Source organism: Gorilla gorilla, chromosome X, assembly GCF_029281585.2.
Source record: "Gorilla gorilla gorilla isolate KB3781 chromosome X, NHGRI_mGorGor1-v2.1_pri, whole genome shotgun sequence".
Lineage (NCBI taxonomy): Eukaryota > Metazoa > Chordata > Mammalia > Primates > Hominidae > Gorilla > Gorilla gorilla.
Window position 1 is genome coordinate 12,443,142 of NC_073247.2, and position 22,957 is coordinate 12,466,098.

Below are 22,957 nucleotides of genomic sequence, written 5' to 3' on the forward strand. Positions count from 1 at the left end.
TCATAATGTGTTGAAAATCAAATGCTCATGATAAGTGATCATTGATTAGGGCCCCTAGTTGTGAGTGTACCTATATTTTTTCATTCTATAAAAGCAAATATTAAATCAACATGAAGAGTAAATAATTACCCATGTTATATTGACAGGCTGAAATTGGTTTATATTCCATATGGAGTTCAGTTGATCCTTATTTTCATCCTTGACACTTGGGTTTATCCATTCTCCAAACCACCACTTTGGAAGAGCAAGTTAATATACAATTACTGCTAAAAAAGGTACATACCTCCAATTCTGTGTTGTGTTGACAATTCTACTTGTTTGTTCTGTCCTTCTGATTGGGAGTATTATTTTCCTAGGTCTGTTTTAACAAAGCACCGTAAACTGAGACACTGAGTGAGTCTGAATAAATGTGCATTCTCACATTTCTAGAGACCAGAAGTCTGAAATCAAGGTGCGGTCCGAGCCACACTCCCTCTGAAGGCTCAGCCTGGCCAACATGGTGAAACCCCATCTCTACTAAACATACAAAATTTATCTGGGCATGGTGGTGCGCACCTGTAGTCCAAGCTACTTGGGAGACTGAGACAGGAGAATCGCTTGAACCCAGGAGGCAGAGGTTGCAGGGAACAGATATCGTGCCACTGCACTCCAGCCTGGATGACTGAGCAAGACTCCATCTCAAAAACAAAAACAAAAACAAATACAAAAACAAAAACAAAAACAGAGACTGATGCTCACAGATTGTGTATTCCAGACCACCAAGTTAATTCAGCATTGGCAGTGACATCATGTTCTTCCAAACAGCATCCCCTTTCTGCTTCTGGGTACTGAATTTTTGTAAATGGCAAATGAATTCCTTCATTAAGCCACAAACAGTGACATGACAGCTGCAAATTCAGCCATCTATAAGGTTTCCAGATAAAAGACACAACACCAATTAAATGTGAATTTCAGATAAATACTGAATAATTTTTTAGTATCCATATGCCCCCAGTATGACATGGGGCATACTGATACTCAAAAATCTGTTACTTGGCCAAGTGCAGTGGCTCACACCTGGAATCCTAGGACATTGGGAGGCTGAGGTGGGGGGATTGTTGATCCCAGGAGTACAAGACCAGCCTAGGCAACATGGTGAAACCCTGTCTCTACAAAAATACAAAAATTAGCTGAGCGAAATGGTGCACACCTGTAGTCCAACTACTCAGGAGGCCGAGGTGTGGGGATCGCCTGAGCCCGAAGAGGTAGAGGCTGCAGTGAGCCGTAATCACACCACTGTACTCCAGCCTGGGCCACAGAGTGAGACCCTGTCTCAAAAAATAAAAATAAAAAAGTAGAATAAATATAATTAAAATTTAAAACATTTTAAAATGTGTTATCTGAAATTTAAATTTATTACAATTTTTATTTGCTAAATGTGGCCACTCCAAGTGTATGGAGTATTTATTCTACCATGCAGTTTTTAACACCTGCATCTCTGCATCTGCTTCTGTTCCAGGACAGAGAAAAACTAACACATTTCTGCTGTATCTAAGAATAGGTAGATATACCTGTGTTTTGATTCTTTCTGATTTCAGTACTAAACATCCCTCATTATCATTCTCAGGGAAAAGATGAATGTAGAATCTCTGCTGAGCTAATATTTCCTGACACCCTGTTTATGTGCCTTGTGAATTGTGGGCATTGCCATGTGGGTTGTTTCATTTCATCTTCACAATCACCCTCCAAAAGTAAAAAACAAAGACTGCCTCACTCAAATGTCCACTGCCATCAGTGCCCCATGAGTATATATATGGTGCCAAGCTCTGCCATGATCTCTCCAGAGAAGAGGAGTAAAACCAAAGAAGTGAAGACGTGTCTGCCTGGAAGGGAACATCTGTGACACCTTCTTTTCCAAATGTTCTTAAAGTTTAAGCAGATTATTGTAAAGGAAATATGAAAAAGTTAGTACTTAAAAAAAAACCTCCTTGTATCAAAATGTCCCATTCCCAGCCTCTATTCAATTTCAATCCTTTAAATGTTTGTTTTCATATTTACAATCATGGTGCTATGTAATATTCTTACACTACAGTTTCAAGATTTGTCAATTTTGTGCCTTATGGTTATTGAGGATTTGGTCTTGAAACTGAGATTGCAGAATTATAAGAAATGTGAGAAATCTTGGCTGGGCGCGGTGGCTCATGCCTGTAATCCTAGCACTTTGTGAGGCTGAGGTAGGCAGATCGCTTGAGGTCAGGAGTTCAAAACCAGCCAGCCAACATGGTGCAACTCCGTCTCTATTAAAAAAAAAAAAAATTAGCCGGGCATGGTGGCGGGTGCCTGTAATCCCAGCTACTCGGGAGGCTGAGGCAGGACACTCACTTGAACCCAGGAGGCAGAGGTTGCAGTGAGCTGAGATCGCGCCATTGCACTCCAGCCTGGGCAACAACAGCAAAACTCCATCAAAAAAAAAAAAAGGAAAAGAAAAACAAATATGAGAAGTCTAACGTGACTGACTCCATCTTCCATCAGACCTCACAGGCTAAATTGTTTTGTTTTGTTTTGTTTTGTTTTTGCTTATTCTAGTGTGGCAGCCAAGATAACTGCGTGAGGAAGTTAGTTTATAGTTAAAATTTGAAGCCAGGTGTGGTGCCACCCAGCACCTTGGGAGACCGAGGCAGGAGGATTGCTTGAGCCCAGGAGTTGGAGAACAGCCTCAGGAACATAGTGAAACCCCTTCTCAAAAAAAAATTTACAAAAATTAGCCAGGCATGGTGGTGTGCACCTGTAGTCCCAGCTACTCAGGAGGCTGAGGTGAGAGGATCGCTTGAGCCCAGGAAGTTGAGGCTGCAGTGAGCCAAGATCACACCACTGCACTCCAACCTGGACAACAGCAAGATTGTGTCTCAAAAAATAATAAATAAATAAATAAATAATAAATAATTGTGTATATATATTTATACACACACACAGAGAGTGAGAGAGAGAGAGTTAAACTCTGAGGCAAGGAAACTGACCCCACTCCTTGACTGCAGATTAAAGCCACATTCAGAAAACAAGGTTAGAATTACTGTAGGGGCTTGAACTTTGCTAAAGAATAGGCATAGTTAATCAATGACCTGCCATCACTTAGTGTGTTTTCATGTAAGTTGTTCACTGCACCAGAGTCATGTAACCAGGGATCGCAAGATGTATAACTTCCCAAACTACTCTTGTAGATAACATTACTATTGTAAAACCTAAACAATGGTCTTTGAAATATTTTTCAGATTTAGCATTTTGGCAGACCAAGAGATGCCACCTGGTCCTGAGATACCCTCTCCTGGGAACTAACTCACCTGCAGAAAGACAGTTTTAGACACCCCTGAGATTTCATCCATAGTCAATCAATTGTTGCAGTTCCCCAGCCTTCTGCCCACACAAGTACCATGAAAAACCATAGTTTCCAACTTTTTAGGGAGACAGATTTGAGAAACCTCTCCTATTCTCCTCAATTAGCTGTCCCTGCAATTATTAACCTCCCTCTTTGCTGCAACATCTGCTGTTCTCAGTGCATTGGGTTTTTGGGGGGCAGCAGGAAAGAAGAACCCCTCAGACTGTGACACTCTCCTGCCTGCCTTTCCATCCAATCACAAATGTCCTTTCCCTCCTACCACATTCTTGTAAACATTTAGGTCGCAATATTTGGTTTAAGAAATCATCAGTGTTTCCATTATAATGACCGTTGCAATGATATTCAAAGATGAACCAGTGACTACAATGATTATGTTTTCTTTCTTTCCTTTTTCCTGGAGTTAGTAATTGCCTTTTTATTTTTTGGAGGCAGGGTCTGTCACCCAAGCTAGAAGGCTGGAGTGCAGTGGTGCAATTATAGCTCACTGCAGCCTCAAACTCCTGAGCTCAAGTGATCCTCCCAGCTCAGCCTCTGGAGTTGCTGAGATGACAGGCATGAGCCACTGCACTGGGCTGCCTTCTTTTTATATAAAATTTACTTAGTGCCTGAAACTATTTTATCCCAGTGCTCCAAAAGGCCTACCATGTGCCCCTAAATTCATCAGTTTTTCTAACTCCCATACTTTTTGTCCATTCATTCCTGCTCTTTCTTCCTGGATGGCTCCGTCTAGCATCTCTTGAACCCCATCTCCAACATGAACTGTTTGCCTATGGAACCTGGTGAATGGCTGTCACCCTGGCCACCAACTGCACTTCTCTCCTCCACCGGATCTCCTAACTTTCTGAATCCACGTCTTACTTGTTCTCAGTTTGCACCATCCTTTTTCTGAAGAACATCTTGTAGTAGCTGTCTAAGAAAAGGTGTCAACAAAAAGAGTCAAACTCTGTAAAATATTTGAAGAAATTTATTCTGAGCCAAATACGACTGATCATGGCCCATTACACAGCCCTCAGGAGGTCCTGAGAACATGTGCCCAAGGTGGTTGGGGTGCAGTTTGGTTTTATACATTTTAGGAAGGCATGAGACAGCAATCAAATACATTTGAGAAATACATTGGTTTGGTCCAGAAAAGAGACAAGTAGAAGTGGTGGGCGGGGGCGGGGGCGGGGGGGTGGAGGAAAGGGGGTTCCAGGCTGTGGGTGAATTTAAACATTTTCTGGTTGACAGCTGGTTGAGTTTATCTGAAGACCTGGGATCACAGAAAGGAATGTCTGGGTTGTGATAAGAGGTGGTGGAGACCAAAGTTTTACTATGCAGATGAAGCTTTTAGCTAGCAGGCTTCAAAGACAAGAGAGAATAGGTTGTAAAATGTTTCCTCCCTCCTGAGTAGCCGGGTCTGGACCTGTGCGCCTCTGCGCCTAAGAGGGTCGGGGCGGTAGGTCGCGGTGAGAGGTCGTCCTGGGTGCCACCCGAGGGGCGCCTCGGGCGCGGAGGGGGTGTGAGCACCTCCCCAGGGCCGCGCCTGCCCACGGTGGCGGGGCACGCCCAAGTCTCTGGCTCCTGGGCTGGGTCGCGGCAGGGGCGGAGCGCGTGCGAAGGCGACGCCCCCAGCCCCTAGGCCTCGCCCAGGCGGCTTCCGCCCGCCTCTTCAACGCGCACGCTGCTACCGAGCTGCAGGAGGCAGCGGGCGCGAGACTGGGAATACGCAGGGCCCCCGCTTGGCTCTACAAGCCCGGGCCGCGGCCCCCGCCTTCCCCGCCGCCTCCCGGCGCTCCGTGCCCGACCCCCGAGGCCGGCGGCTGCTGCTACCTGGGGCCGTTGCTGCTCGTGCCGTGAGCGACGCCCAGCCATTGTCCCCGCCGCTCCGTCAGCCGCGCCGGGCCGCGCGCGCACCGGAAGGCTCATTGGCGTCTTGCGGGCTCCGGGCCGGGTGGGCAGGATGGCCTCCACAAGCCGCATGGCGCGCATGGGGAGCCTCCGTCGATGCCGCCGCGCCGCCCTCCGAGGCTGCGTCGCCGGAAGCCCGGCTCCCCGAGCGCTCCGGCCCGGCCCGGCGCCCCGGACCTGAGTGCGTCCCCATGGAGGCGCCCGGGCTGGCCCAGGCGGCCGTGGCAGAGGAGACCCCGGACTGGGCGCCCGAGCTCTGCCCCAGCTCCGAGGCGCGGTCGCCGGAGCCGCCTGCCAACCGCCTTCAGGACTTCGACACGCTGGTCACCGTGGGTGAGTGAGTGCGCGCGGGGACTCGGCCCACAGCGGCGCGCGGCGCGGCCGGGACGCTGTCGTAGGACAAAGGGCCCCGGGTGCCGGCCTCCTGGGGAGGGCCCTGCCCCGCCGCTGCGGCTCGGGATCCCAGCGCGGGGCTGCCCCTGCGCCCTGGGTCTCCCTGGGGGGCGCTCGGAGAAGTAGAGCGCACCCCCCAGCCCCGGCGAGTCCCCCGACCGACCGGGTGCCTTCCCTGGAACGCCGACAGCTCCTGTCGGGGACCACCCTCCACCCCTAGCACACACAGCACTCTGGGGCCTGGGCCATCCGACGTCACCAAACTTCCTGTGGGTCACCTCGCCTGGGGTAACTCGTGCGCTCTCCCAGGCAGCGGCCCCAGGGACACGGGCGCGGGGTCCCTCGGGCCAGCCTCCCAGTGTGCCCAGCGGCAGGGTCCTCGGCGGGGAATGTACAGATTTCTCCAGGGGCTGCAGGAGCAGCTGGGCTCCGGGGTACAGGTGTTCCGTGGCTTTGTGGGGATGAAGACGGCGGAGTTGGGGACGGATCCTAACATGTCCTGACACCGCCTGTGCGCTTCGTCTTGTGCGTCTGAAATGGGTAATTCTTGTATTGGACGCTTTATCTCGTTTCCTTTGTCCTCTTTGAACTTAACTCCCAATGGGCAGCTTGACAGAGAGGTTTCGAGTTCTCGGTGCGCTTGGATCCGGACCACGCGCTGGTTTATGGGGCAGCCCTGAGTGGGTCAGAATATCCCAGCCCAACGTGGGCGCTGGATTTAAACAGTTGTCAGTGGTCAGCCTGTGCTTTCTTAGGGGGGTGTGTTGCTGGGACAGGACTTCTCAGGCTCTCTAACTCCTGTTTGTCCTCTCATTTTGGACAGGAGGAAGCTAGGCTGGGAAGCCCAATGGCTCAGGGTTATAGCTTCTGGCTTAGGAAGACCAGCAGCCATAGCCCAGGAGCCTTCAGGCCTGCTGAGGAAGAGGGGACTTTGCTTCCTTCAGTGACCTTTTTGGCACCTAGGCCTTGAGGAAGGGGTCATGAGGAAACCCTGATTTTGGAAGGATAGTGGGAAGAGGGCCCTCTCTTTTTCTCCTGTCCCTCCCTTTCTCCTATCCCATTCTCTCTCTCTCTCTTTCTCTTTTTGTCTCTCTCCCTCTTTCTGTGTCTTTATGCATTACTCTCTGTATTAGTCGTTTTTACGCTGCTGATAAAGACATACCCTAGACTTGGAAGAAAAGGAGGTTGAATTTCTTTTTTTTCTGAGACGGAGTCTTGCTCCTGTCGCCCAGGCTGAAGTGCAGTGGCGCGATCTAGGCTCACTGCAACCTCTGCCTCCCGGGTTGAAGCAATTCTCCTGCCTCAGCCTCCTGAGTAGCTGGGATTACAGGTGCGTGCCCCAACTCCTGGCTAATTTTTGTACTGTTAGTGGAGACGGGGCTTCACCATGTTGGCCAGGCTGGTCTGGAACTCCTGACCTCAGGTGATCCACCCACCTCAGCCTCCCAAAGTGTTGAGATTACAGGTGTAAGCCACCACGCCCGGCCAGGAGGTTTAATTTGACTTACAGTTCCACATGGCTGGGTAGGTCCCATAATCATGGCAGAGGGCAAAAGGTACTTCTTACATGGTGGCAGCAAGAGAGAATGAGGAGGAAGCAACAGCAGAAACCCCTGAAAACCCATCAGATCTCGTGAGACTTATTCACTATCATGAGAATAGCACGGGAAAGACCCGCCCCTATGATTGCAGTTACCTCGCCCTGAGTCCCTCCCGCAACACGTGGGTATTCTGGGAGATACAATTCAAGTTGACATTTCAGTGGGGACACAGTCAAACCGTATAATTCCACCCCGGCCCCTCCAAATCTCATGTCCTCACATTTCAAAACTAACTGTGCCTTCCCAACAGTTCCCCCAAAGTCTTAACTCATTTCAGCATTAACCTAAACGTCCACAGTCAGACAAGGCAAGTCCCTTCCACCTATGAGCCTGTAAAATCAAAAGCAAGCTAGTTACTTCTTAGATACAATGGGGATACAGGTATTGGGTAAATACAGCCATTCCAAATGGGAGAAATAGGCCAAAACAAAGGGGTTATAGGGCCCGTGCAAGTCCAAAATCCAGTGGGGCAGTCAGATCTTTAAGCTCCAAAATGATCTCCTTTGACTACAGGTCTCACATCAGGTGCAAGAGGTGGATTCCTATGGTCTTGGGCAGCTCTGTGCCTGTGGCTTTGCAGGGTACAACATCCCTCCCTGCTGCTTTCACAGGCTGACGTTGAGTGTCTGTTGTGTTTCCAGGCCTATGGTGCATGCTGTTGGTGGAGCTACCTTTCTGGGGTTTGGACGACAGTGGCTCTCTTCTCACAGCTCTACTAGGCAGTGCCCCAGTAGGGACTCTGTGTGGGGGCTCCAACCCCACATTTCCCTTCTGCACTGCCCTAGCAGAGGTTCTCCATGGGGGCCTCACCCCTGCCACAGACTTTTGCCTGGACATCCAGGCATTTCCATACATCTTCTGAAATCTAGGCGGAGGTGCTCAAACCTCAATTCTTGACTTCTGTGCATCTGCAGGCTCAACACCACATGGAAGCTGCCCAGGCTTGGGGCTTCCACCCTCTGAAGCCACAGCCTGAGCTCTGCGTTGGCTCCTTTCAGTCACAGATGGAGCAGCTGGAACCCAGGGTACCAAGTCCCTAGGCTGCACACAGCACAGAGACCCTGGGCCCAGCCCACAAAACCACTTTTTTCTCCTGGGCCTGTGATGGGAGGGGCTGCTGTGAAGGTCTGTGACATGGCCTGGAGACATTAGACTCCTTCCTACTTATGCAAATTTCTGCAGCTGGCTTGAATTTATCCCCCCAAAAATGGATTTTGCTTTTCTACTGGATCATCGGGCTGCAGATTTTCAAACTTTTATGCTCTGTATCCCTTTTAAAACAGAATGCTTTCAACAGCACCCAAGTCACATTTTGAATGATTTGCTGCTTAGAAATTTCTTCCGCTAGATATTCTAAGTCATCTCTCTCAAGTTCAAAGTTCCACAAATCTCTCGGGCAGAGGCAAAATGCCGCCAGTCTCTTTGCTAAAACGTAATAAGAGTCACCTTTGCTCCAGTTCCCAAGAAGTTGCTCATCTCTATCTGAGACCACCTCAGCCTAGACCTTATTGTCATGTCACTATCAGCGTTTTGGCCAAAGCCGTTCAACAAGTCTCTAGGAAGTTGCAAGCATTCCCACATTTTCCTGCCTTCTTCTAAGGCCTCCAAACTGTTCCAACCTCTGCCTATTACCCAATTCCAAAGTCGCTGTGACATTGTTGGGTATCTTTTCAGCAATGCCCCACTCCTGGTACCAATTTACTGTATTAGTCTGTTTTTACGCTGCTGATACAGACATACCCAAGACTGGGAAGAAAAGGAGCTTTAATTTGACTGACAGTTCCACAGGCTGAGGAAGTCTCGTAATTATGGCGGAGGGCGAAAGGCACTTCATACATGGTGGCAGCAAGAGAAAATGAGGAGGAAGCAAAAGCAGAAACCCTGATAAACCCATGAGATCTCATGAGACTTATTCACTATCACCAGAATAGCACAGGAAAGACCAGCCACCATGATTCAGGTACTTCCCCTGGGTCCCTCTCACAGCATGAGGGAATTCTGGGAGATAAAATTCAAGTTGAGATTTCAGTGGGGACATGGCCAAACAATATCATTTTCTGTTTCTCTATTTCTGTCTTTCCCCGTCTCATTTTTTTTCTTTTCTTTTTTTTTGAATGAATCATTGAAAATGACATTTGCAATTATTTTGGGATATACTTAATGACACACTATTAAATGCAAAAAGGAAGACAAAATACACTTTTTCAAGCAAGGCTTTCCATTCCATTCATTTATTTATTCATCCCGGAGTGCTGGGATTAAAGGCACGAGCCACCACTCCTGGCGCAAGGATTCCGTGTATATATATAGAAATACACGTGTACAGTGAAAGGAAAAAAAAATGGACAAGAAGGAAGTCGAGACCCCTGCAGCCGTTATTTTTTGGGCAATAGGGAATTCGGTGGTTCTTTTGGCCTTTGGTTTTCTGGGTTTTCTGAGCTAGATTTAACCATGCTGAAAGGCTCTTGATACACGAAGTTGCCAGGCCGCAGGATTCTCAGAGTTAAAACCAGCATTGAATGGGAATGTTTGAAAGCCTCACTGCAGAGCCAAGCCTCCCATGTGCAATTTGCATTTTCCCTGTGGAAGCCTGCGGTTCCCTGTAGGAAGCCGCCTCCCTTCTCCTTGAAGTCTCCTAGGTCTCAGTTTCTGCATCCACCCAATGGGGATGACAGCGAGGCGGTCAGAAGTCGCAGCTGGGGCCAAGCGGGGAGGCAGCCAGTGGCGCGGGCTCTGCAAGGAATCAGTCGCGGGCCGGCGCGAACGTGGAGCCCTTTCAGACGCTCGGGCAGCACTAGACGGTCGGGCGGTGGGTTATCTCAGTTGGTGAGCGCGTGGTGCTGATACCGCCATGGTCACGGGCTTGATCCCCACACCGGCCCTAGTCCCAGTATTTGTTGGTTTGTTTCTTTGTTTTTTCCCCATGAACTGTTTCTGCAACTCTTTTTCAAAATGCGCCTTTCAGGTTCTGTAAGCCCCGTGCGGGCAGGAGCGACTTGCGGGATCTCTTGGACTCGGCCCAGAGGTTGTCGAGGACAGCCTGGCAGGGAGGAGCGGGAGAAACCCGGCCAGCGCTGGGGCGGTGGCTCCTCCCCGGAGTCCCCGCGGCTGGGGCAAAGCGGAAGGCAGCCAGAGGCGCGCGGGCTTGGCGAGGAATCGCTCGTGGACGGGCGCAAACGTGGAGCCCTTTTATACGCTCCAGGGGCACCATGGCGTCAGGCGGCCGGTTAGCTCAGTTGGTTAGAGCGTGGTGCTGATAACACTGAGGTCGCGGGCTCGACTCCCGCACCAGCCACGGCGTTAGCTTTTTTTTTTTTTTTCCCCGCCGCCACCCCGCCATGAACTCTTTCTACAACGGTTTGTGAAAAATGCGCCTTTCGGGTACTGTGAGCGGCGTGCGGGTAGGAGCGAATTGCAGGACCTCTTGGTCTCCCCACCCAGAGGTTGTCGAGGGCAGCCTGCTGGGGAGAGCGGGAGGTACCAGGCATGCGCTGGGGCGGTGTCTCCGCACCCGAGTCCCTGCACCCTCCGCCACCTGCAGGGCACTCAGGACATCCAAAGCGATCCACATCTCCGGCCCTCAGCCCCCACCCCTGCCGCCCCCGCGCTTCCTGAGGCTGTGGCTCCCCTGGAGGAATCGCCCAGTGAAGACGGGTGCTCCCAGATGTCACCGCCTCGTGTTCCCTTGGCCGCCTTGCGGGGAAGTCTTAGGGTTGAAAATCCAGGTCTGCAATGAATGCATTCCACAGATGGTATGTAGGGCTACTGCATGCCCAGCACCGTTCTAGGCGGGGAGCAAAACGGTAAGTGAGACACAAATCCCAAGCCACGTGGAGAAAGTGACCAGCCAGTAGATGCCTGCCATGTTTTTAGAGAGGCGTTCTGGTTGTGGAAGCCTCTGGAAACCTTCTCTTGCTCTTCCCCCCCACCCCCCGTTTCTTCTCAGAGACATCTTAGGCTTCACATTTCTTCCTCTTGGTTCTGCATTTTGCAGCCAGAGCAAGTGGATGAGTTTCTCGCTGGTGGTTCAAGTTTCCGGGGTGGTGAGGTGTGCTCCGTTGAACGAAGCCAGTTGTGTAGGGTCAGTGTCATCTTCTGTCACGATCCAGCAGGGGCTCCACCTGCTTTTGAAAACTCTCCAGTGGAAACATCTACTAACTCTGACCTAAATCAGTAGCTGCTCAAAATCTACGGACTACTGGCTTAAAACCTTGGTAAGTGCCCAGGGTGTAGTAAAAGTTCTCAATAAACGCCAGCTGATGGCGCTGCTGCTACTATCAGCAACGTTAGGAGAGCCTGGGTCGGCTGACACCTGAGATAGAAACCTGTACGCAACAAGTTGGATGTCACATCTTGCAGTAGTCGTGCCGGGTTAGATGCAGGGACAGAGCACGGAGGAGTCGGTGGAGGTTGCTGCCCTCAAGTTTCCTGAACTTGAAGGGGTTTAGAATGTGCCACGGTGGCGTGAAAATTATTTTGAGCAGAAGGCATTTGAATTCCTGAAATTTCTTGTCTGCTGAAAAGCAGAGCTTCCCAAAAGATCTCAAAAGAACTCAGTTGTCATAAATCCCTTCTTGGGAAGGAACTAGGAAAGATTGACTCGGGCCAGGCGCAGTGGTTCACGCCTGTAATTCCAGCACTTTGGGAGGCCTAGGCAAGTGGATCATCTGAGCCCAGGAGTTGGAGACCAGCCCGGGCAACATGGTGAGATCCTCTCTCTATTAAAAAAAAAAAAAAAAAAAAAAAAAACGAAAACTAGCTGGGCATGGTAGCGCATGCCTGTAGTCCGAGCTACTCCAGAGGCTGAGGTGGAAGGATCACCTGAGCCCGGGAAGTCGAGGTTGTAGCGAGCTGAGATGGCGCCACTGCACTCCAGCCTGGGCAACAGAGTGAGACCCTGTCTAAAAATTAAAAAAAAAAAATGTGGTAAGATACCCATCGTATGAAATTCACCATTAAAAAATAGCAGGGAGCATCGTGAATGCGACGTATTGATGAGGATGATGGTGATGTTCCAGAACCTTCTCTGACACCAGCCTGCCCCCCCCCCCCCCCCAGCCTTACCTTTCCTGGCTTCGTGGTGCTCTCCATATTGTGCTGCAAATGCCGGTTTCCTCCTTCTCGCCAGCTAGACCCGTGGTACCCCACAGGGAGGGAATGGCGACTCACCCACCAGGCGCTTAATAAGTGTTTGTTGGCCAGTGGACCTCCTACGCTCCCTGGGGAGGGGGACTGGGACTGGGACGTGTGTACACACCTGCAGCTACAAGACTCGGTGGGGAGGGTGCACAGAGCCTCGACCCTGTAAGAGAGGCGATCGGGCTGAGGAAGACGGGGCACTGGGGCTGGATGGATGGGACGGACATGTGGAGAGGGTGGGTTCGTTGATTTGTTCACCCGTTCATTTATTGGTTTCTATGCATCCATCCATCTTTCACGCCTTGAGCGTGCGTTCTGGGCAGGGCCTGTAATGGGCACCGAATGAGTAACATATCGTCTCTCCCTTCAAGGTACACGCAGCCTGGGTGGGTGAGGGGAGAGACGGTAGGGTGACACGGGAACAGTTTGGGGGTTGGGAAGCGCTCTTGTTAAAAATGCAAACTTTGGGTCCCCTCTCAGATTTATAAACCTAAACGTTTGCTGGTGGACCTAGGACTCCGCGTATCCAGGCAGGATCCTCCGCCGATTGGGGTGCACGATGACGTCAGAACACGTGGATAACGTGATAACTTGTGGGCCAGGGGCTTTGGAACCTCAAAGAATGTGATAACTTTTGGGTCAGGGGCTTTGGAACCTCAAAGACCTCCGCCTGGGAGATCGGGGACAGCTCCCGGAGGAGGTGACATGTGAGTGTTAAACACATCCGTGACAGGCAATGAGAAAATAAGGTGGGTCCGCTGTGCTGATCGGCCCTAGGGGCCGCGGCGGCTGTCCCGGCCGGGCAGCGTCGCCTTCCGAGGTGTCTTGGCCTGCGGGGCGCTCGTAGCCCGCCGCTTTCCCAGGTGAGGCACGTCGTCGCCCAGCGACCCAGGTTGGAGTCCCCGCTTCAGCCGCCGTGGCGGATGCGGCGGCCAGGCTTCTCCGGGCCAGGGCAGCGTTGCACGTGTGGCCCCGCTGGGCCCCGAGCAGCTGCGGCAGGTCCTGAAGCGGGTGACGAAGGCGCAGCTGCTGCCGCCGCGGCCCATCAGGCCGCCCTCCAGCGGGACCCTGGCGCCGAGCCCCCCGTGCCCGCCACGCCTGCTGCCGCCCCAGGTGAGGCTCCGGGAGGGACGTGGGGAAACTGAGGCCCGGAGGGGGCCGAGGCCCCGCGGCGGGGTCAGCTGCTTGGCCGGGGTGGCCAGTATCCGGCCCCAGTCAAGACTCAGGGTGTCCCGAAGCCGAGCCCCTTAGGGACGGCGTTCGGCCCCCACCTGCCACCACCCTGGCGTTTTCACCCCAGGAGCCTCACTTGAGGAGCCGATGCTCACGCTGGGCCCTCTGCCTGGGACGCCGTCGTGCCCTCTCTGCCTCCACAGCCCTGCCCGGGGCTCCCCTGTGCTGCCTAGCTCTTCTTACACGCCTTTGACCACTCGTTCAGCCTCTGTGGGGCACCCAGAGACGGGGTTGCCCGCACTCCCACCTAAGTGCAGGAGGTGCGGCCTTCAACACACTCGAAGAACGAACATCAGGCAGGTTCTGGGAGGGACAGGGGGCCGCTTTAGAGTGGGTGGTCCCGTAGGCCAGACGCTGCCCCTGAGACCTGAATGAATCAAAAGGAACCAACTGAGCTTTTCAGGTCTCAGGCACAGCAAGTGCCACGGCCCAGCATTTTCTTCTCTTCATTGCTGCTTCTCAGCATTTTCTCTCTCTCTCTCTCTGTCTCTGTTTTTGCATACAGATACTATGCTTTTGGGTTGGGTACTCTCATTGTCCTTCCAGGGGTCCTACACCGCGTCTGTAAAATTCCATCTCATTTCATTGCTGGCGCTGTAAATAAAATTAGTCTTATCCCAAAATTGCCAAAAGAAGAGGGCTTTTTCCACTAGAAGAGATGCGTTAGCGAATAGAATCAGCGATCTTCACTCCTGAGTTTTTTCGACTTCACTCGTGATTTTAGCTGCCTGGGGTTGTTGTATCCAGTTGATCATCAAGAGTGGAGAGTTGTCTTGCTAAGGTTTAGGAAGGCAAGTATGATTCTGCCCAAATGCCACACTGTCTAGAGGTGTGACCTGCGGTAACTCGACCTTTTTGGACTGTGGTCTGGGTCCGAAGGCTGCAAGACGCCATCCCGGGATAGCCATCTGCAGAGCCTCTGCTCTGTGCCGGGCAGTGTTCTGGGTTGCTTACCTCGCAGTAGTGTTTTTGTACCAGCATTTTGCAGGGAAGTTGAGTGGCTTTGTCCAAGATCCCTCAGGTGTGGCTGCTCTCCAGAGCCCTCATTCTCCCCAGCACACCCTGCTGAATGTGGCCACAGCTTTTTGGGTTTGGAACGGAGTCAAAAAATGACATACTTTTCATAAAGTAAAAGCAAACTTAGTCTAGATCAGGCAGCATGATGGGACTTATTCTGTAGCTAATCTGATGGAGATGTATAAATTCTACCTCCAATAATGTACCTTTGTAGCACATTCTGCTAATACTTTTTCAGCCCCAGCTGTGTCGTGGAAGCCACGAAGTCAAACCGGATGTGTACTTTGCCCCTCAGTAGCTGATGAACTAACAGGAGATAAAACATGACCCAGATACCTTCTAATCAAGGCCTGAAAGCTAGTGATGAAGAACTAAATGTAGTTAGAGAAAGGGAGATTGTTTCTGGCCGAGGAAATCACAAGCAGCTTTGTTGAAGAAGTGGTATCTGAACTAGATTGGAAAGGGTGAGTCTGAGTTGAAAATGCAGAAGAGGAGAGGCAGGTTCTGGAGCAGGTGGTGGGGTGCATTTCAACAACCACAGCCGACTGCCCAGTGGTTCGCTGTGGGGGATGGTGTGGATCAGAAGCACAGACCAGTGGACACACTTGGGTCAGATGGAGGCCCCTGTCTCTCCCCATCTTCCCTCTTCCCACCCCCCAGAAATGTCCAGTTCCATCCAACATGCCAACCCCTTTTCATGCATCCATGCATGTACACATTTTTCTTTGTACTCAGAATGCCCTACCTGGCAAAAATTCCCAGCCTTCAAAATGCCCCTCAGAGATCACTGCTTCTGGGCTGTTCTGCCTCTTTATTGCACCTGTTGTACCATGATGACATTTTTCCCGTCTGCCTCACCTGTCTGCATTCCTTAGGGAAACTTGTCTGCCTTCGAAATCGTCAGTGGAGCTTTTGAAAGGGCAGATCGGGGTCTCCGACCCAGGAGATCGATTCAGCAGGTCTGCGGGGACTAAGGCATGGCAGGGAAACTGCCCACCATCTCAAGGGTGAGGCTAGGAGTTGGCTAGTGTGTATGTATTCCATCCAGAAATATTTAGTAAATGTTCGCCGAATGAAATAAACACACACAAGAAAGCATGAAGCGTAATACCCACGGGGTAAGCCAGTCAGGATAGAGGATGAATACATTATTAGGCCGGTTTTGCTGCTGTGGTTATCCTGAAACAATAGGGTTTAGGTTGTGTGTCTGTGTGTATATGTATTTTGTTGTTGTTTTGGGGTTTTGTTGAGACAAGGTGTTGCATTCTCACCCAGGCTGGACTGATCACGGCTCACTACAGCCTCAAACTCCCAGATTCAAACGATCCTTCCCCCTCAGCCTCCCGAGTATCTGGGGCTACAGGCATGTACCATCAAGCCTAATTTTAAAATGTTTTGTAGGTGGGGCTCGGTGGCTCACCCCTGGAATCCCAGCACTTTGGGAGGCGGAGGCGGGTGGATCACCTGAGATCAGGAGTTTGAGGCCAGTCTGGCCAATGTGATGAAACCCCGTCTCTACTAAAAATACAAAAATTAGCCAGTCACGGTGGCGCATGCCTGCAATCCTAGCTACTAGCGAGGCCAAGTCCGGAAAATCGCTTGAACTCGGGAAGCAGAGGTTTCGGGGAGCCAAGAATGCACCACTGCAGTCCAGCCTAGGCAACAGTGAGACTCTTTTTGTTTTGGGTTTTTGTTTGTTTTTTAATGTTTTGTAGGGACAGGGTCTTGCTCTGTTGCCCAGGCTGGCCCTGAACTCCTGGCCTCAAGCAATCCTCCCGCCTCAGCATCCCAAAGCACTGCTACTACAGGTGTGATTTGTGTTTGGCCCTTAGAGAGGTATTCTATGTGATTGGTAGTAAAATGAAACAGACATCGTTCTTGAAGGATATGCACAGTCAATCTAGTTGTCATTTGATTTGCAAGTAGCCCAGGAATGGGGACTCCCAGGGTTGTGGTGCCACCTCGGTACACTTGACCTCTGTTATTTGTACTAGTGTATGACAAGAGACAGACGAGAGACACACTCCAGCGTGATCTCAGTGAGGGTCTTTATTCTGTCCTGTTTGACATTTTTATTGACTTTCTACTGTTTGAGGGTCACACCAGAAGGTTGAGTCCAAAGAGGGCCAGTTGGTGGTCCCAAATAAGTGGTTCTCAACCGAGGGCAGTTTTGCCCCACAAGGGGCACTTGGCAATATCTTGTCAGTACTTGGGATCACTACTGGCATCTAGTGGGTAGAGGCAGAGATGCTGCTGGGCATCCTCCAGCCACCCATGTCAAAGGATTATGTTCTGAAATGTTGGTTGTGAAATCGTGCTCTGGATGACGAGGTTTGCCTCTTTTTCTCCCTGGAGGAAAATGCTCATTATTTCTGCTCTGTGAGGGCAGGAGCCTTGTTTCTTTTGCTTCCTGACCTTCTCCCCTAAGCTGTATGAGAACTGTTTCTCTGACACCTGTAGCAGTGTCTCATGCACATGGTCAGTGCTCAATAAATATTTGTGGGATGTTGTCGAAGGTAGTTCTCCCCTTTGGTAGGTGTTTTGCTATTACAGACAGTGCTGCCTTGAACCTCATAGAACGTAACATCTTTATGGCCATCTAAGTTTTTTTAATTTTGGAATCCAGGAAGTAGAATTACTGGGTCAAAAAGCACATGTATTTGAAATTTTGTTAGATATATTTGTAAAAAGTTGTTGAGGATATTCAGTCCGGCCGGGCACGGTGGCTCACGCCTGTAATTCCAGCACTTCGGGAGGCTGAGTGGGGCAGATCACTTGAGGTCAGGAGTTTGAGACCAGCCTGGACAACATGGTGAAACCCTATCTCTACTAAAAATACAAAAATTAACCAGGCGTAGTAGCACGTGTCTGTAATCCCAGCTACCCGGGAGGCTGAGGCAGGAGAATCACTTGTACCTGGGAAGCGCAGGTTGCAGTGAGCTGAGATCATGCCATTGCACTCCAGCCTGGACAACAGAGCAAGACCTTCTCTCAAAAAAAAAAAAAAAAGAAAAAGATATTCAGCCCTACTCCTAGATACATGCCCCTGGAGAAACTCACACATGTACACACATACATCCGTGGAGATTCAGAGCAGACCTTAGAGCAGAAGGTTGGAAAGTACCCATCCATCAATAGGAGATTGGTAAACTCATACTGCAGAGAAAATCAACCCCTGAGAGCTACACATGTCAATGAGGGTAAAATTCACAAAGCAAAATGGAGTAAAGAAACCTGAAAAAAGCCCTATCAAGTTGCAGGAGATGATATCATTTCCATAAAGTTTTAAAGCATTTCAGAACTGAACTGTATATTTTTAGAAATATCTGCATATGCCATGTAAATATTTAAAAAGCATAAGAATGCTGAACAGCACATTCAGGACAGGGTGAAGAAACGGGCATGCAGGTTGGGCAGGAGGATCCTGGGTAACATTGTTCTTTATGGCTTTTTTGTGGCTTCTAGAATTTCATTAGAAACTTTTTTAAAAACGTGGTCCCACATTATGAATTACATCTGACTTTAGAGTACTAAAAACTCCAAGCAAAAACACATGGGTGAAACTGTTAAGAAGGCTCTTATTATCTCTTAATTCATCATGAAATCAACTTAGTGGATTATGACTAGTATTTTTTTTAAAGTGATGTAGATTAGGGTCAGTGCGGTAGCTCACACCTGTAATCCCAGCACTTTGGGAGGTCGAGGCGGGCGGGTCACTTGAGGTCAGGAGTTTGACACCAGCCTGTCCAACATGGTGAAACCCCGTCTCTACAGAAAATACAAAAATTAGCCAGGCATGGTGGCGTGTGCCTGTAATCCCAGCTATACAGGAGGCAGAAGCAGGAAAATCACTCGAACCTGGGAGGCGGAGGTTGCCGTGAGCTGAGATCGCGCCACTGCACTCCAGCCTGGGCGACAGAGTGAGACCGTCTCCAAAAAACAAAAAAAAAAGGTGATGTAGAAATGAAGAATAGATACAATCAGCAGGCATTTACATAGGAATGCTAAGTAGTTCCATCAACTTTTCATTTATGTATGCAAATATTTATATACATGCATACTAGGTCATAATGTAAAATGTGTCACCGTGGTCTGTTTTTGTTTTTTGTTTGTTTTTGAGACTGAGTCTAGCTCTGTCACCCAGGCTGGAGTGCAGTGGCAGGATCTCGGCTCACTGCAGCCTCTCCGCCTCCCAGGCTCAAACAATTCTCCTGCCTCAGCCTCCCAAGTAGCTGGGAGTACAGGAATGTGCCACCACACCTGGCTAACTTTTGTATTTTTAGTATAGATGGGGTTTCACCATGTTGACCAAGCTGGTCTGGAACTCCTGGCCTTAAGTGATTCGGCCTCCCACAGTGCTGGGATTACAGGCGTGAGCCACCGTGCCCGGCCATTTTGTTTGTTTTTTGAGATGGAGTCTCGCTCTGTCACCCAGGCTGGAGTGCAGTGGCGCGATCTTGGCTCACTGCATCCTCGTCCTCCCAGGTTCAAGCGATTCTCATGCCTCAGCCTCCAAAGTAGCTGAGATTACAGGTGTGCACCACCACACCCTGCTAAGTTTTGTATCCTTAGTAGAGAAGGGGTTTCACCATGTTGGCCTGGCTGGTCTTGAACTCCTGACCTCAAGTGATCTGCCCACCTTGGCCTCCCGAAGTGCTGGGATTACAGGTGTGAGCCACCGCGCCCGGCCTGTATCACTGTGGTTTCTGGTCAGAAAGGTCTGAAAAACAGTTAATACAAACACGTTACATAAATTGTATATGTAAGACGTAATTTAGAAAAAATGTCAGTAGTGGATTTACTATGAGAGCAAAATTGCAGACATGTTGATAAGCACAATGCTTCTTTTCCCTTTCTTGTCTTTCTGTAGGAAAGCAACTAGAAGCCATTTGTGTCAAGGTAACGCCTGGAGAAACAAAAGGTCAGGAACGGCCAACGTCCCTACTGGCCACAGTCCAGCCCCAATCTGCAAGACAGAGCCAGCCGCCCCGGGGGAATTCCCGCCTGGTGGGACTCCACGTCACCAGCCCCCAGCTGCTCAGGGTACAGCCCCTCGTGAGAACCGAGCCACAGTCATGTTTCCTACATCGGCCTCCTGCTCAGGGGTTTGTACAGAGACCACTGCCAGCCCTCTAGGTGGTCCCTGCAAAGAGAGTCCCAGCCCCCAAGGCTCCAAATGGACAGGGCACCATGTTGACCCCTTTGTCGGCCTCCAGTTCGCCGACTGTAACATGTTTCATCCAGTTCAGGACGTTTATTTATTTCCAACTTGCATACAAAACATACAGAGAAACTAAAACCATCGTTAAAAGTGAAGACACGTTGAGACAGGTATCTCGACCTGCCAAGTATAAAGCTAAAGCTAAGTTCATAAAAAGGGATGATTTGGCCGACGGCCATCTGCCAGATTCTGATGATTATTCAGAACTCAGTGTGGAAGAAGATCAGAGGGAGAGGCAGGTGCTCTTTGACTTATCAAGCTGCTCCCTGAGGCCCAAAAGCTTCAAGTGTCAGACTTGTAAAAAGTCATATATAGGGAAGTGGGGACTGGCCCAGCATTTTAAACTTAATCCAGGCCATGGCCAGCTGGACCCTGAGATGGTGCTGTCTGAGAAAGCCAATGGGAGCACCCTCCGGGGGTGCGCAGAGGAAAGGACGCTCAGCCTGACCTTCCCGGGGCTGTCCATGCCAGCGGCTCCGCGTGAGGGAGGGGCCCGCTCCTGCTTGGTGAGAGAGTCAGCACGCGGTGGCCTGCAGGTAATGTTTGCATCTGGGTGTCGTTTTCGGCCATTCTCACACTGTTATAAAGAAATACTTGAGACCAGGTATTTTATAAAGAAAAGAGGTTTAGTTGGCTCACAGTTCCACAGGCTGTACAGGAAGCATGGTGCTGGCATCTGCTCAGCTTCTGGGGATGCTTCAGAATCAGTCACGGTGAAGGCAGAGTGGGAGCAGGCATGTCACATGGCCACAGCAGGGACAAGGGGCCGGGGTAGGTGCTGCACACTTTTTTTTTTCTTTTTTTTTTTTTTTTGAGACGGAGTCTCGCTCTGTAGCCCACCCAGGCTGGAGTACAGTGGCGTGATCTCGGCTCACTGCAAGCTCCGCCTCCTGGTTTCACGCCATTCTCCTGCCTCAGCCTCCCGAGTAGCTGGGACTACAGGCGCCCGCCACCACGCCTGGCAATTTTTTCTATTTTTAGTAGATACGGGGTTTCATCGTGTTAGCCAGGATGGTCTCGATCTCCTGACCTCATGATCCACCCACCTCAGCCTTCCAAAGTGCTGGGATTACAGGCGTGAGCCACCGTGCCCGGCAGGTGCCACACACTTTTAAACAACCAGCTATCATGAGAACAGCACCAAGGGGATGGTGCTAAACCAATGAGAGATTGGGTGGGGACAGATTCAAACCATATCAGTCCTTATTCCTGCCTCTGCCTGCCCATCATCCTTCAGTTGACCTTTACAATGTCTGATGGGGACTCAGGCGAAGGCTCAGGCAGAACCAGAATCATTCTAGTGGAGGATCTGAGACCCCTCATGTTGTCTGCACTGCTGCCGAACAGGCTGGAAGATGCATGTCTGTGTGTCGGCATGATTTAGTGAGCAAATCTGATGGGAACGCAGCCATTTCTTTAGGTTTGGTCAGTAAAACCAATGGCAGTGCACTCTTGGCTGACGCTGCCATTACAGAGGGTGATGTTGAGAAAGGCAGTCCCTGGGGATGCTTCTGGTGCGTCAATAGCCTCTGGCTGCTTAGCGTGTCCTCTCCCTCCTGCCCTTCTGAAACTCCCGATAAAGCAGGTGTGAGTCACTGTAAGTTTGCATTATCACATCAAAAATTTTTTTCCAACATATTTTATTGTAGTAAAATATACATAGCATAACATTTACCATCTTAGCCATATGTAAGTGTGTGGTTCAGGGGCGCTAAATACATTCACGATGTGGTACAGCCATCACCCCCACACATCTCCAGGACTCTTTTCATCTTGTACAACTAAAACTCTGAGCTTCAAGTTGGGGTAAGCGGGGTGGGGTGGGGGGGACTAAAACTGTCCCCATGAACACCAACTCTCCATTCCCTTTTTCCCCAACCCTGGCAGCCACTGTTCTACTTTCTCTCTCTATGATTTTGACTACGCTACTTTCTTCACAGAATATTTGTCTTTCTGTGACTGGCTTATTTCACCTAGCACAGCATCCTCAAGGTTCATGTTGTAGAAAGCGTCTGAATGTCCTTTAAGGCGGAGTAAAATTTCACTGTGCATACCACATTTTGCTTATTCATTCATCTCTCAGTGGACACTTGGTTTTAGCTATTATGAATAATGCTGCTGTGAACACGGGTGTTCAATTACCTCCTTGAGACCCTCCTTTCAATTTTTTGGGGTATATATCCAGAAGTAGGATTGCTAGATTTTAAGTGGAATTTTCATTTTCTTTAGTTCCTTTTCAGACTGTTCATTGTTTGTTAGTATTTAGAAATGCAGCTGATTTTTGTGTGTTGACTTTTTTTTTTTTTTTTTTCAGTCTCACTCTGTCGCCCAGGCTGGAGTACAGTGGCGCAGTCTGAGTTCACTACAACCTCCACCTCCCAGGTTCAAGTGATTCTCCTGCCTCAACCTCCTGAGTAGCTGGGACTACAGTCACGTACCACCAGTAATTTTCTATATTTTTAGCGGAAACGGGGTTTCACCACGTTGGCCAGGCTGGTCTTGAACTCTTGACCTCAAGTGATCCATTCACCTTGGCCTCCCAAAGTGCTGGGATTACAGGTGTGAGCCACCACACCTGGCCTGTGTATTTACCTTGTATGCTACTACATTGCTGATTTCATTTATTAGTTTTTTTTTTTTTTTAATTCTTTTTTAAAAAAGAAAAAAGAGAGTCTCGCTCTCTTGCTCTGTCGCCCAGGCTGGAGTGCAGTGGCACAATCTTGGCTCACTGCAACCTCTGCCTTCAGGGTTCAAGTGATTCTTGTGCCTCAGCCTCCCAAGTAGCTGGGACCACAGGTGCCCACCACCATGCCTGGTTAATTTTTGTATTTTTTTATAGAGATGGGGTTTTGCCAGGTTTTGCCATGTTGGTGAGGCTGGTCTCGAACTCCTGACCTCAAGTGATCTGCACACCTCTGCCTCCCAAAGTGCTGGGATTATAGGCACAAGCCACCATGCCTGGCCTCATTTATTAGTTCTAACGTGTGTGTGTGCACACACGCTCTTTAGGCATTTCTACTTATAAGATCCTATCTGCAAATAGAGATAATTTTACTTCTTTCTTTTCAATTTTGATGCCTTTTATTTCTTTTT

The 22,957-nt window shown here is 50.0% G+C and overlaps 1 protein-coding gene, 1 non-coding gene and 1 pseudogene across 2 annotated transcripts in view; all 3 read left to right on the forward strand.

The window, feature by feature from the left end:
* ARSH (arylsulfatase family member H) overlaps window positions 1-22,957 on the forward strand; it is a 299,298-nt gene that overhangs the window by 175,387 nt on the left and 100,954 nt on the right. The window lies entirely within an intron of this gene.
* The window catches only part of LOC115932785 (zinc finger protein 839-like), a 59,462-nt pseudogene that overhangs the window by 28,507 nt on the left and 7,998 nt on the right, over window positions 1-22,957 (forward strand).
* On the forward strand, window positions 10,476-10,549 carry TRNAI-GAU (transfer RNA isoleucine (anticodon GAU)). The gene has a single exon. It is a non-coding gene; the product is annotated as a tRNA-Ile (tRNA).